Source organism: Schistocerca americana, chromosome 2 (assembly GCF_021461395.2).
Source record: "Schistocerca americana isolate TAMUIC-IGC-003095 chromosome 2, iqSchAmer2.1, whole genome shotgun sequence".
NCBI classification, from domain to species: domain Eukaryota; kingdom Metazoa; phylum Arthropoda; class Insecta; order Orthoptera; family Acrididae; genus Schistocerca; species Schistocerca americana.
In genome coordinates this window covers 387,026,123-387,038,799 of record NC_060120.1, presented here as the reverse complement: position 1 = coordinate 387,038,799, position 12,677 = coordinate 387,026,123, and the positions used below count along the sequence as shown (strand labels likewise).

Below are 12,677 nucleotides of genomic sequence, written 5' to 3'. Positions count from 1 at the left end.
CTCTTAGGAAGGCTTCTAGTGACACTTTACCCGCTTTTTTAAATAAAATTATTTTGCGTTTGTTTCTGGTGGATTTGGAAGAAACGGTATTGAGCCTAGCTACATCGACCTTGTGATCACTAATTCCCGTATCAGTCATGATGCTCTCTATTAGCTCTGGATTGTTTGTGGCTAAGAGGTCAAGTGTGTTTTCGCAACCATTTACAATTCGCATGGATTCGTGGAATAACTGCTCGAAATAATTTTCGGAGACAGCATTTAGGACAATCTCGGAACATGTTTTCTGCCTACCACCGTTTTTTAACAAGTATTTTTGCCAACATATCGAGCGAAGGTTGAAGTCCCCACCAACTATAACCGTATGAGTGGGGTATTTATTTGTTACGAGACTCAAATTTTCTCTGAACTGTTCTGCAACTATATCATCGGAGTCTGGGGGTCGGTAGAAGGAGCCAATTACTAACTTAGTTCGGCTGCTAAGTATAGCCTCCACCCGTACCAATTCGCACGGAGTATCTACTTCGACTTCACTACAAGATAAACCACTACTGACAGACACAAACACTCCACCACCAATTCTGCCTAATCTATATTTCCTGAACAGCGTCTGAGACTTTGTAAAAATTTCTGCAGAACTTCTTTCAGGCTTTAGCCAGCTTTCTGTACCTATAACGATTTCAGCTTCTGTGCTTTCTATTAGCGCTTGAAGCTCAGGGACTTTCACAGCATAACTACGACAATTTACAACTACAATTCCGACTGTTCCTTGATCCAAGCACGTCCTGTATTTGCCATGCACCCTTTGAGACTGCAGCCCACTCCTTACTTTCCTGAGGCCTTCTAACCCAAAAAAACCCGCCCAGTCCACGCCACACAGCCTCCGCTACCCGTGTAGCCGTCAGCTGAGTGTAGTGAACTCCTGACCTATTCAGCGGTACCCAAAACCCCACCATCCTACGGCGCAAGTCAAGGAATCTGCAGCCAACACGGTCGCAAAACCGTCTGAGCCTCTGATTCAGGCCCTCCACCCGGCTCTGCACCAAAGGTCCACAGTCGGTTCTGTCAACGATGCTGCAGATGGTGAGCTCTGCCTTCATCTCGTAAGCAAGAGCGGCAGCCTTCGCCAAATCAGATAGCCGCTGGAATCCAGAGAGAATTTCCTCAGATCCAAAGCAACACACGTCATTAGTGCCGACATGTGCCACCACCTGCAGCTGGCTGTTCCCTGTGCTCTTCATGACATCCGGAAGGACCCGTTCCACATCAGGAATGACTCCACCCGGAATGCACACGGAGTGAACACTGGATTTCTTCCCCTCCTCAGCCGCCATATCCCTAAGGGGACCCATTACGTGCCTAACATTGGAGTTCCCAACTACCAATAAGCCCACCCTCGGCGATTGCCCTGTCCTTAAAGGCTGAGAATCATCCTCTGAAACAGGGCAGGCAGCTGCATCTGACTCAGCCGGAGACAGTACCTGAAACCTGTTTGACAGACGCACCGGGGAGGCTTTCTGATCAGCCTCTAGGGACGTCTTTCGCTGCCTGCCACGCCTTGGAACGACCTCCCAATCAACCACAGGCGAGGGCTCAGCCCCACTGTGGGCAGCAACCGGGGCAACCACAGCGGGAAATTAGCCATAGTTTCAAAATATTTTGTTATTTACAACATTGTTTTTGGACGGTCGACGAAATCTTTGTTTTTCTTGATAATATAGAGTAACTAACAAACTCTTCTTACACTTTCTGATTGTTGTAAATACACTTCTCAGGTCTGTTAAGGTAGTTACAATGGGATCAAGTAACACTTATCTGGTCCAATTAAGAAGTAATAGCGAATGGTAAATCAGAGACTTCACTTCTGTTTGTTATCTAATTCTGAGTATTTGTGAAATTCTTTGTCTGAACAAATTCCTTAAAAGTTTGTTACTGCATGTACTACAGTACTGAATCATCATAACCGTACTAGACCTATCTTTAAAACCTAAATTATGTTGGTCTCATCATTCTATGTCAGCCTGGGAGTCAAGTCACACTTCTGTCCTTTCTGAAGGATTTTGACAGAATCATTGTGGCCCCATTGTCTTCTGGCGAGGTAGTTTTCGATTTTCATTCTGTCTTTAAACTTGCTAGAATTCAATCTCAGGGCGGTGGGGAGGCGGGCGAGCAATGGGGCGGATGCCTCAAATGCAAAATTTTTTGGGGCACAAAAACAATTATACACTCCTGGAAATGGAAAAAAGAACACATTCACACCGGTGTGTCAGACCCACCATACTTGCTCCGGACACTGCGAGAGGGCTGTACAAGCAATGATCACACGCACGGCACAGCAGACACACCAGGAACCGCGGTGTTGGCCGTCGAATGGCGCTAGCTGCGCAGCATTTGTGCACCGCCGCCGTCAGTGTCAGCCAGTTTGCCGTGGCATACGGAGCTCCATCGCAGTCTTTAACACTGGTAGCATGCCGCGACAGCGTGGACGTGAACCGTATGTGCATTTGACGGACTTTGAGCGAGGGCGTCTAGTGGGCATGCGGGAAGCCGGGTGGACGTACCGCCGAATTGCTCAACAAGTGGGGCGTGAGGTCTCCACAGTACATCGATGTTGTCGCCAGTGGTCGGCGGAAGGTGCACTTGCCCGTCGACCTGGGACCGGACCGCAGCGACGCACGGATGCACGCCAAGACCGTAGGATCCTACGCAGTGCCGTAGGGGACCGCACCGCCACTTCCCAGCAAATTAGGGACACTGTTGCTCCTGGGGTATCGGCGAGGATCATTCGCAACCGTCTCCGTGAAGCTGGGCTACGGTCCCGCACACCGTTAGGCCGTCTTCCGCTCACGCCCCAACATCGTGCAGCCCGCCTCCAGTGGTGTCGCGACAGGCGTGAATGCAGGGACGAATGGAGACGTGTCGTCTTCAGCGATGAGAGTCGCTTCTGCCTTGGTGCCAATGATGGTCGTATGCGTGTTTGGCGCCGTGCAGGTGAGCGCCACAATCAGGACTGCATACGACCGAGGCACACAGGGCCAACACCCGGCATCATGGTGTGGGGAGCGATCTCCTACACTGGCCGTACACTACTGGTGATCGTCGAGGGGACACTGAATAGTGCACGGTACATCCAAACCGTCATCGAACCCATCGTTCTACCATTCCTATACCGGCAAGGGAACTTGCTGTTCCAACAGGACAATGCACGTCCGCATGTATCCCGTGCCACCCAACGTGCTCTAGAAGGTGTAAGTCAACTACCCTGGCCAGCAAGATCTCCGGATCTGTCCCCCATTGAGCATGTTTGGGACTGGATGAAGCGTCGTCTCACGCGGTCTGTACGTCCAGCACGAACGATGGTCCAACTGAGGCGCCAGGTGGAAATGGCATGGCAAGCCGTTCCACAGGACTACATCCAGCATCTCTACGATCGTCTCCATGGGAGTATAGCAGCCTGCATTGCTGCGAAAGGTGGATATACACTGTACTAGTGCCGACATTGTGCATGCTCTGTTGCCTGTGTCTATGTGCCTGTGGTTCTGCAAGTGTGATCATGTGATGTATCTGACCCCAGAAATGTGTCAATAAAGTTTCCCCTTCCTGGGACAATGAATTCACGGTGTTCTTATTTCAATTTCCAGGAGTGTAAGAGACAATTTTTATCATAAAATAAATTGCGATATTTCAGTGCTACATAGTTGATGTCCTTTTCAACAGTTATTATTTTACACATTAGGTCATAGCAGTAGGTGGGGGGGCGTTTCCACCCTCAAAAAGACGGTCGTGAGGTCGATTGTTTGGAGTGGCCCATTATTGCTCGTGGCGTGTGTACAAAACAAGTGCTCTGGCTTGCTTCACGACTCCATTGTTGTGAAAATACATCATAGAAAGTAGCCTTTCGATACAATGCATAGGTAAATAATATTTCTACATTGTATAATGATGCATAATAAAGTTTATTTACTGATAAATTTGTTTTTAAACTGTGGGAAAAGCAGTTTTTTATTGATAACGCTTGGCTGTTCCAAAAATAGCTTTAGCGACTTTCCCATAGGAAACACTAGCTACTGAAGCTGATCTTAATCCTTGCATACCTGAGAGTTGTTTATGAGTCCCCCCATGGACGTTTCTTGTACGTAATTTGCTAGTTGTTGTAAATAATGAATTACATTTTTTTGCATTTGTCCACTGAAATGCCTGTTAAGGCACAAATTTTTTGTAAATTAATGTAAACTGGAAAAATTAATGAACTAAAGAAAAAAGCTGTGGTAGCTTCACAGTGAGTTCTGGCTAGCTAAAGGGCTTACTGTGCACGTCCCGTCCTGTTTACTGTTACTATCGTGACTTGTAGATAGGTACCGCCGCCAATTGTAGTTTCCACTTCCTTCTTGCCTTCAGTAGTGCCACTATGTCGACTGATAAGTTTTTACCCTAGCGGCTGGCTGGCTGGCTGGCTGGCACCTGCAACCCTAACACTTCGATTAGTGACGGGCACGACTCCAAGGGCGGTACTCATTGCGAGGTACCGCTGGAGATGTGATTTCGCCGCTTTTTTTCTTTTCTTTATTGTGATTTTAAACACCTTGTACAAAGGTGGGCTGTCAGCAGCATAGTACGCTGCTCTTCAGCCGCAAGTGGCACAATATAAGACATAAGGGAGGCACAGATGATACAATAAAAATGGCGGGCAAAAAACTGTAGACACAGAAAACAATATACATGAAGCCATTCACTGGACAAGAAGACACTAAAACCTGTTGACACGACGCACAAATACTGACGACTGCGACGGCACAGGTGAATGGTGCAGCTGACGGCGAAAGAACACTAAACACAAACACGAAGGTACACACACGAGACACTGATGGTGGTGATCTCCGGGGCGAGAATGTCCACTGAGCGTGTACGACTCCAAGGACCTGCCAAGAGAGGAGGAGGGGGTGGGAGAGGGAGAGGGGAGAGCAGAGATGCCAAGAGCAGGGGAGAAAAGGGGGGAGGAAGGAATGGAGGGAGGAGGGGGGAGGGGAAGCCCAGGGGAAGAGGGGTGGAGGAAGGGGGGAGGGAGGGAAAAGGAGAGAGAAGAGCGGGAGGGTACCCAAAGGAAAAAAACACAGGAAGTGGGAGGGAGGATCAAAGTTGATAGGAGGGGTAAATGGAGGGAAGGAGGGCATCATCAGGGAGGGGGAGCTGGCGGAAGCCACCTTGGGAGAGGGTAAGGAGGGTGGAGAGACAGAGAGCAGGCGGGACGTGGGAATACAGGAGCGGCAGCGGGTGGGGGTGGGAAAGGATAGGTGAGACAGGCGGGTGAAGAGGATTGAGTTTACGGGAGGTGTAGAGGATCCGTATCCGTTCAAGGAAAAGCAGGAGGTGGGGGAACTGAATGAGGTCATACGTGATCTGCGTGGGGGATGGGAGACGGATGCGACAGGCGAGGCGGACAGCATGGCGTTCAAGGATCTGAAGGGATTTGTAAAAGGTAGGGGGTCGGAGATCCAGGGAGGATGGGCGTAACAGAGGACAGGGCGGATGAGGGATTTATAGCTGTGGAGTATGGTGGAGTGGTCCAGACCCAACGTACGGCCGGAAAGGAGCTTGAGGATACGGAGTCGGGAGCGTGCCTTGGCATGGACTGTAAGGAGATGGGGGGTCCAGGAGAGGCGACGGTCGAGGGTGACGCCAAGGTACTTAAGGGTGGGGGTGAGGGCGATAGGACGGCCATAGATGGTTAGATAGAAATCGAGGAGGCGGAAGGAAGGGGTGGTTTTGCCGACAATGATCGCCTGGGTTTTGGAGGGATTGACCTTAAGCAACCACTGGTTGCACCACGCGGTGAACCGGTCAAGATGGGATTGGAGAAGGTGTTGGGAACGCTGCAGGGTGGGGGCAAGGGCAAGGAAGGCGGTGTCATCGGGAAACTGGAGAAGGTGGAACGGGGGTGACGGCGGCGGCATGTCCGCCGTATACAAAGGTACAGAAGGGGGGAGAGGCCGGAGCCTTGGGGCACAACGGCAGAGGGAAAAAAGTGTAGGAATCCGTGTTATGGATGATGACGTAGGAAGGACGGTGAAAGAGAAAGGAGCTGATCAGACGGACGAAGTTAATGGGAAGGGCGAAGGTTTGGAGCTTGAAGAGGAGACCGGAATGCCATACACGGTCATAAGCACGTTCGAGGTCCAGGGACAGGAAGATAGTGGAGTGACGGGAATTAAGCTGTTCAGAAAAGGAGATGAGTGAGGTGAAGGAGAAGGTCATCGGAAGAGAAGGACAGCCGAAAGCCACACTGGGTAACGGGAAGGAGGCAGTGCTGGTGGACATGGTGGTGGATGCGGCGGGTAAGAATGGATTCCAGGACCTTGCTGAAGACCGAGGTAAGGCTGATGGGATGGTAGGAAGAGACGGCGGACGGCGGTTTAATGGGTGTAAGGAACATCAGGATACAGGAGGCTTTCCACAGGTTGGAGTAGTAGCCAGTGGACAGGACTACATTGTAGAGCCTGGCCAGGGTGGAGAGGAAAGAGACAGGAGCTTCACGAAGGTGGCGGTAGGTGACACGATCGTGACCATGAGGGGGTGTTGCGTTTCATGCGGAGTGTAGCAATGAGATTCTGTGTCGTGATAGGGGCATTGAGTTCCGTGTGTGCTATGTTGTCCAAGTACTGGAAACCTGGTGTGAGGGGGGAGGGGACACAGGTGTCAGTTCGATCGCGGATATCCGGGAAGAGGGAGTAATTGAACTGGGGATCGTCATGGATGGAAAAGACTTCGGTAGGAGGCAAAGTGATTGACCTTCCTAAGGGTGTCAGGGAATGGGTGATCATCATGGAGAAGAGGATAGTAGGGGGAGGGTTTAGTTCCAGTAAGGCGACGGAAGGCTGACCAGAACTTGGACGAGTTGATAGGTAGGGTAGACTTTAAATGGGTGTATGTCTGTCGCCAGTCTCGGCGTTTCTTAGCCGCGAGCAAGTTTCGGATGTGTCGCTGAAGTTGCCAGTGGCGTCGTAGTGTATCCGGGTCACACGTGTGGAGGAAGACACGTAAGAGACAGAGGGATTCACGGAGGAGGAGGACGGCCTATGGGGGTAAAGTAGGATGGTGGGGGTGGACGGCGACAGTAGGGACGTGGGCCTCCATGGCCTCAGACAAGGTCTACTGGAGAAAGGAGGTGGCATGGGTAATATCATCAGGGTGGTGGTAGGTGAAGGGGTGGCTATCGACCTGTGTAGAGAGGGTATCCCAGTAGGCATTCTAGTCAGCACGGGAGTAATCATGGACGTACTTTGGGGGAGGGTCATTACGAGGGTCGGGGCGGGTGCGACGACCGCCTGAAACGGTGAGGACAGGGAGATTGTTGCTACCAATGGGGTCCAGGACATCCACCGCTATGCGGCCAAGGAGGTTACGAGAGGAGAGGATGACATCGGGAGTGGAGCTGGATTCGGGCGGATGTGCTAGGGAATGGGGACGAGGTCGCCTTGGAGGAAGGAGAGGCACCGATGCCACCACCGTAACTGGGTGGCGGAACGACTATGCATGTTGAGGTCGGCGGCGATCACGTAGGAGGAGAACGTACGGTCAATGTGGGAGAGGAACTCGAAAGGAATAGGGGCGTTAGGACGGAATTAGATGGTGGCGCAGGTGACGGTAAGTCCGGGGAAGAAGACACTAAGAATCAGGTGTTCGGTGGGGTCGAGAAGGAGCGGTTGGAGGAGAACTAGTTTCTGGCGGTGGTGACCAATGGCAACTACGCCACGCGCTATCGGGAAGGATTATCGGAGCGATGGAGAAGTTAGGGCGAAGTGTAAATGGTGTGGTGGGGTTGGAGGAAGGTTTCATTGAGGAGGAAGTCATCCTAGCGGTGGGCTGCAAGGGTGTGCATGAAGAGGTTCTTGTTGGCGGGAAGGGAACGGATGCTATTGAAGCTTTCGTCGCTTTTTTTTCTTTATTGTTATTTTTTACACATGTTTACAGGCAGGACAGCAGCAGCATACTACGACGCTCTTTGGCAATAGAGAAACACTTTTTAAAATACATGGAGCCGTTCACAGGCGTAGAAGATAAAATTTGTTCACACACTTGGACACATACAGAGACGAAAATTGTCACACGCGAACGTAGGTGCACAAAACGAATAACACTGAACCACTGAAGGACAAACAACGGCACACACAGAAACACGAGACAAGCTAAAGTTCACTAAACGTGTACCAGTCCGGGGACCTGCCAAGAGAGGAGGAGGCGGGATGGGAGAAAGAGAGGGGAGAGCAGAGACGCCACAGGGTAGAGAGAGAGACGCTTGCTTCCGGCCCCCTCATGTACCTGGCCACAGACGACAAAGCGTTCGGCTGGGCGACGCCTCGGTGTACGCCGGCTCGCGCCACCGCGGTCGCCGTGCGTGCAGGGAATGTCGCGCCGTCCAATTGCGTTTGGCGCGCATTCCCCTGATGGACAGAGAAAGCCAAAAGTCGCCGTTCGGCCATTAATGTGGATGTCGTACCAGAGTTAGACCGCTTGTGCCATCTCGCGGCTGCCGCTACTACTACTGGTGCGCGTCCCCCGCGCTTATCGAACAGACAGTGTGCTCTGGCTCTGGGTTTGACGCCAGGTCGACGCAGACGTGTGGTACGCGCGTGCTGCTGCGTTTGGCAGTCCCTTGCGGAACACGTTGCTGGCCGAATGCTCAGACGCACTAGTTACCGACTGCTACCACAGAATGCTGTGTTTGCAATTGAAATAGACACCGGGACAGCGCGAACGCAAGTCCCGACTACCAAATATTATGCGCCCGAGTTACTCACATTTGGAGTAATCGCGGGGGTCAGCTCGACCGAAGTGCAATGGAACCGCCTTCATGATCACGGTATCCCCTACGCCAGGTAAGTATGCTCTCGTCGCGCCACAGGCGAGAATTTGTAGTGCCTCGCGCTATCGAGATGTAACGAGAGCTCCTGACGTTTCCGCAATCGGCGAACAGAATGGTGGCCGTCCATGTACCTGTCTCCTTACAAGAGAGCTATTGGCTGTCGAGTTAGATGGCAGACAGTCGCAACAACGCTCCTCTGCCGAGAAAAACGATGCATTTTGTGCGAGCAGCACCATACGGCTCGCGGCGCCGGCCGCTGCTGGGGTTAATTTACCGTTCCGTCCGGAAGATGGCGGGCCAAGTCCGGGTTGCCGCCTCCGGGCCCTCCTCTCCGTCTCCAACGAGCCCTCTTCCTCGGCTGTTGAAACCGCGAATGCGATCTGCGGAATGAGTGCTTTTTGCAGCCACAATGCAAGCCACACTTTACTTTCGCTCCTTCCAGGAGAGCCCTTAGTGCTAGCAAATACGGCAGCATTGTCACGCGCGGTCGACTGTCGCCGAGCAACTGAAGGACCACAGCTCGTGAGTGTTGTGCGCGACGAACAAACAGGACGTCAGTGAACTCCAAGAACGAACATCAGCCAGCACGTTCGACATTCGACGCCGAGCAACAGAAGACACTTGAAAGGTAACACTTCTTTTTGCTTCTCCTTCCGAGTAGGACGTGGAAAGCTCGATCGAATATTTGTGCAAATTTTCATTCGGAATATGGACATATTTTCTTCGCGCATAAGAGAGAAAAATAAAGTTTCATTCATGACAACATTTCAGCTGTGTCGGGTTGATTTCGAAGATGCAGATTAATTGTGCGGTATTTGGTAAACGACTGATACCTTGTAGCAATCTTTGCTTAGACGTGGATTAGGTAAAGATAAAACTAAATTGCTTTTTGTTTGTAAACACAACACGTCAGGTGTGTAACAAAGCGATGGGAAACAAGGAAGTCTCTTTTCTGTGAATGTAGTGATGCAACAACGAATTCACTGAGGGCTACCCGTTTCTGCAATTAGTAATTTATTGAAACTGCCGCTATTACGCGTCTGTCAACGTAGAACTGTGTGTGTTACAGAAGGCACTGTTCGGATATTTTGTCAGTGGGTAGGGAGAAATTGTGTTTTTAATTACACTTGTTACAGAGAGAGAGAGAGAGAGAGAGAGAGAGAGAGAGAGAGAGAGAGAAAAAAAGAAGAGTTTTATGTTATTTCCATTCCATTCGAAACCTATCTGTTCTCACTCCAAGGGCGCCCATACGACAGACAGTTTTGTACAGGGGGTGGGGGACGGCTGAATCTGGAGGTATGGTGTACTTTTAATATTTTGGAAGACGAATAGCGAGCTTGTAAAGTGGCCATAAACAGATTTGAAGTTCCGAACCTGTTAAAGACGTGTGTAATACAGACCTTTTGACTCGATTTCTTGCAAGAAAAACACCTGATAACATTGCGTTTTCTACTTTCCCTGAGAGCCCCGAGTACAGGCGAAACACAACACCTGCGACGACAAGACATTCCTTACAGTAAGTAAACGCTCACTGTCGTGGCCTAATAAACAGCCTACAGCGGTTCTCGTCCCATCACCGAATTTAAGCAACGCTGGCCCTCGTTGTCAGTGTGGCCGCCTGGGAGCACAAGTGGCTGTTGCCTAGAATTTCTCTTCCCCGTTTTCGGTACAGTTGGCCACGTCATTTCACATCCCCGCAAGCTCCTCAAGTGCCGCAAGTCTGCAAGTCTTGGGACGCTACGCTAGACGCTTGCTTCCGGCCCCCTCATGTACCTGGCCACAGACGACAAAGCGTTCGGCTGGGCGACGCCTCGGTGTACGCCGGCTCGCGCCACCGCGGTCGCCGTGCGTGCAGGGAATGTCGCGCCGTCCAATTGCGTTTGGCGCGCATTCCCCTGATGGACAGAGAAAGCCAAAAGTCGCCGTTCGGCCATTAATGTGGATGTCGTACCAGAGTTAGACCGCTTGTGCCATCTCGCGGCTGCCGCTACTACTACTGGTGCGCGTCCCCCGCGCTTATCGAACAGACAGTGTGCTCTGGCTCTGGGTTTGACGCCAGGTCGACGCAGACGTGTGGTACGCGCGTGCTGCTGCGTTTGGCAGTCCCTTGCGGAACACGTTGCTGGCCGAATGCTCAGACGCACTAGTTACCGACTGCTACCACAGAATACTGTGTTTGCAATTGAAATAGACACCGGGACAGCGCGAACGCAAGTCCCGACTACCAAAAATTATGCGCCCGAGTTACTCACATTTGGAGTAATCGCGGGGGTCAGCTCGACCGAAGTGCAATGGAAGAGCCTCACCCCGGAGGAACCGCCTTCATGATCACGGTATCCCCTACGCCAGGTAAGTATGATTTCGTCGCGCCACAGGCGAGAATTTGTAGTGCCTCGCGCTATCGAGATGTAACGAGAGCTCCTGACGTTTCCGCAATCGGCGAACAGAATGGTGGCCGTCCATGTACCTGTCTCCTTACAAGAGAGCTATTGGCTGTCGAGTTAGATGGCAGACAGTCGCAACAACGCTCCTCTGCCGAGAAAAACGATGCATTTTGTGCGAGCAGCACCATACGGCTCGCGGCGCCGGCCGCTGCTGGGGTTAATTTACCGTTCCGTCCGGAAGATGGCGGGCCAAGTCCGGGTTGCCGCCTCCGGGCCCTCCTCTCCGTCTCCAACGAGCCCTCTTCCTCGGCTGTTGAAACCGCGAATGCGATCTGCGGAATGAGTGCTTTTTGCAGCCACAATGCAAGCCACACTTTATACTTTCGCTCCTTCCAGGAGAGCCCTTAGTGCTAGCAAATACGGCAGCATTGTCACGCGCGGTCGACTGTCGCCGAGCAACTGAAGGACCACAGCTCGTGAGTGTTGTGCGCGACGAACAAACAGGACGTCAGTGAACTCCAAGAACGAACATCAGCCAGCACGTTCGACATTCGACGCCGAGCAACAGAAGACACTTGAAAGGTAACACTTCTTTTTGCTTCTCCTTCCGAGTAGGACGTGGAAAGCTCGATCGAATATTTGTGCAAATTTTCATTCGGAATATGGACATATTTTCTTCGCGCATAAGAGAGAAAAATAAAGTTTCATTCATGACAACATTTCAGCTGTGTCGGGTTGATTTCGAAGATGCAGATTAATTGTGCGGTATTTGGTAAACGACTGATACCTTGTAGCAATCTTTGCTTAGACGTGGATTAGGTAAAGATAAAACTAAATTGCTTTTTGTTTGTAAACACAACACGTCAGGTGTGTAACAAAGCGATGGGAAACAAGGAAGTCTCTTTTCTGTGAATGTAGTGATGCAACAACGAATTCACTGAGGGCTACCCGTTTCTGCAATTAGTAATTTATTGAAACTGCCGCTATTACGCGTCTGTCAACGTAGAACTGTGTGTGTTACAGAAGGCACTGTTCGGATATTTTGTCAGTGAGTAGGGAGAAATTGTGTTTTTAATTACACTTGTTACAGAGAGAGAGAGAGAGAGAGAGAGAAAAGAAGAGTTTTATGTTATTTCCATTCCATTCGAAACCTATCTGTTCTCACTCCAAGGGCGCCCATACGACAGACAGTTTTGTACAGGGGGTGGGGGACGGCTGAATCTGGAGGTATGGTGTACTTTTAATATTTTGGAAGACGAATAGCGAGCTTGTAAAGTGGCCATAAACAGATTTGAAGTTCCGAACCTGTTAAAGACGTGTGTAATACAGACCTTTTGACTCGATTTCTTGCAAGAAAAACACCTGATAACATTGCGTTTTCTACTTTCCCTGAGAGCCCCGAGTACAGGCGAAACACAACACCTGCGACGACAAGA

The 12,677-nt window shown here is 50.9% G+C and overlaps 1 non-coding gene and 1 pseudogene across 1 annotated transcript; both read right to left on the bottom strand.

Moving 5' to 3' along the window:
* Window positions 1-8,733: 8,733 nt before the first annotated feature.
* LOC124596697 lies at window positions 8,734-8,878 on the bottom strand (annotated as a pseudogene).
* Window positions 8,879-11,050: 2,172 nt separating this feature from the next.
* On the bottom strand, window positions 11,051-11,214 carry LOC124596691. Its single transcript, XR_006978351.1, has one exon. It is a non-coding gene; the product is annotated as a U1 spliceosomal RNA (small nuclear RNA).
* Window positions 11,215-12,677: the final 1,463 nt, after the last annotated feature.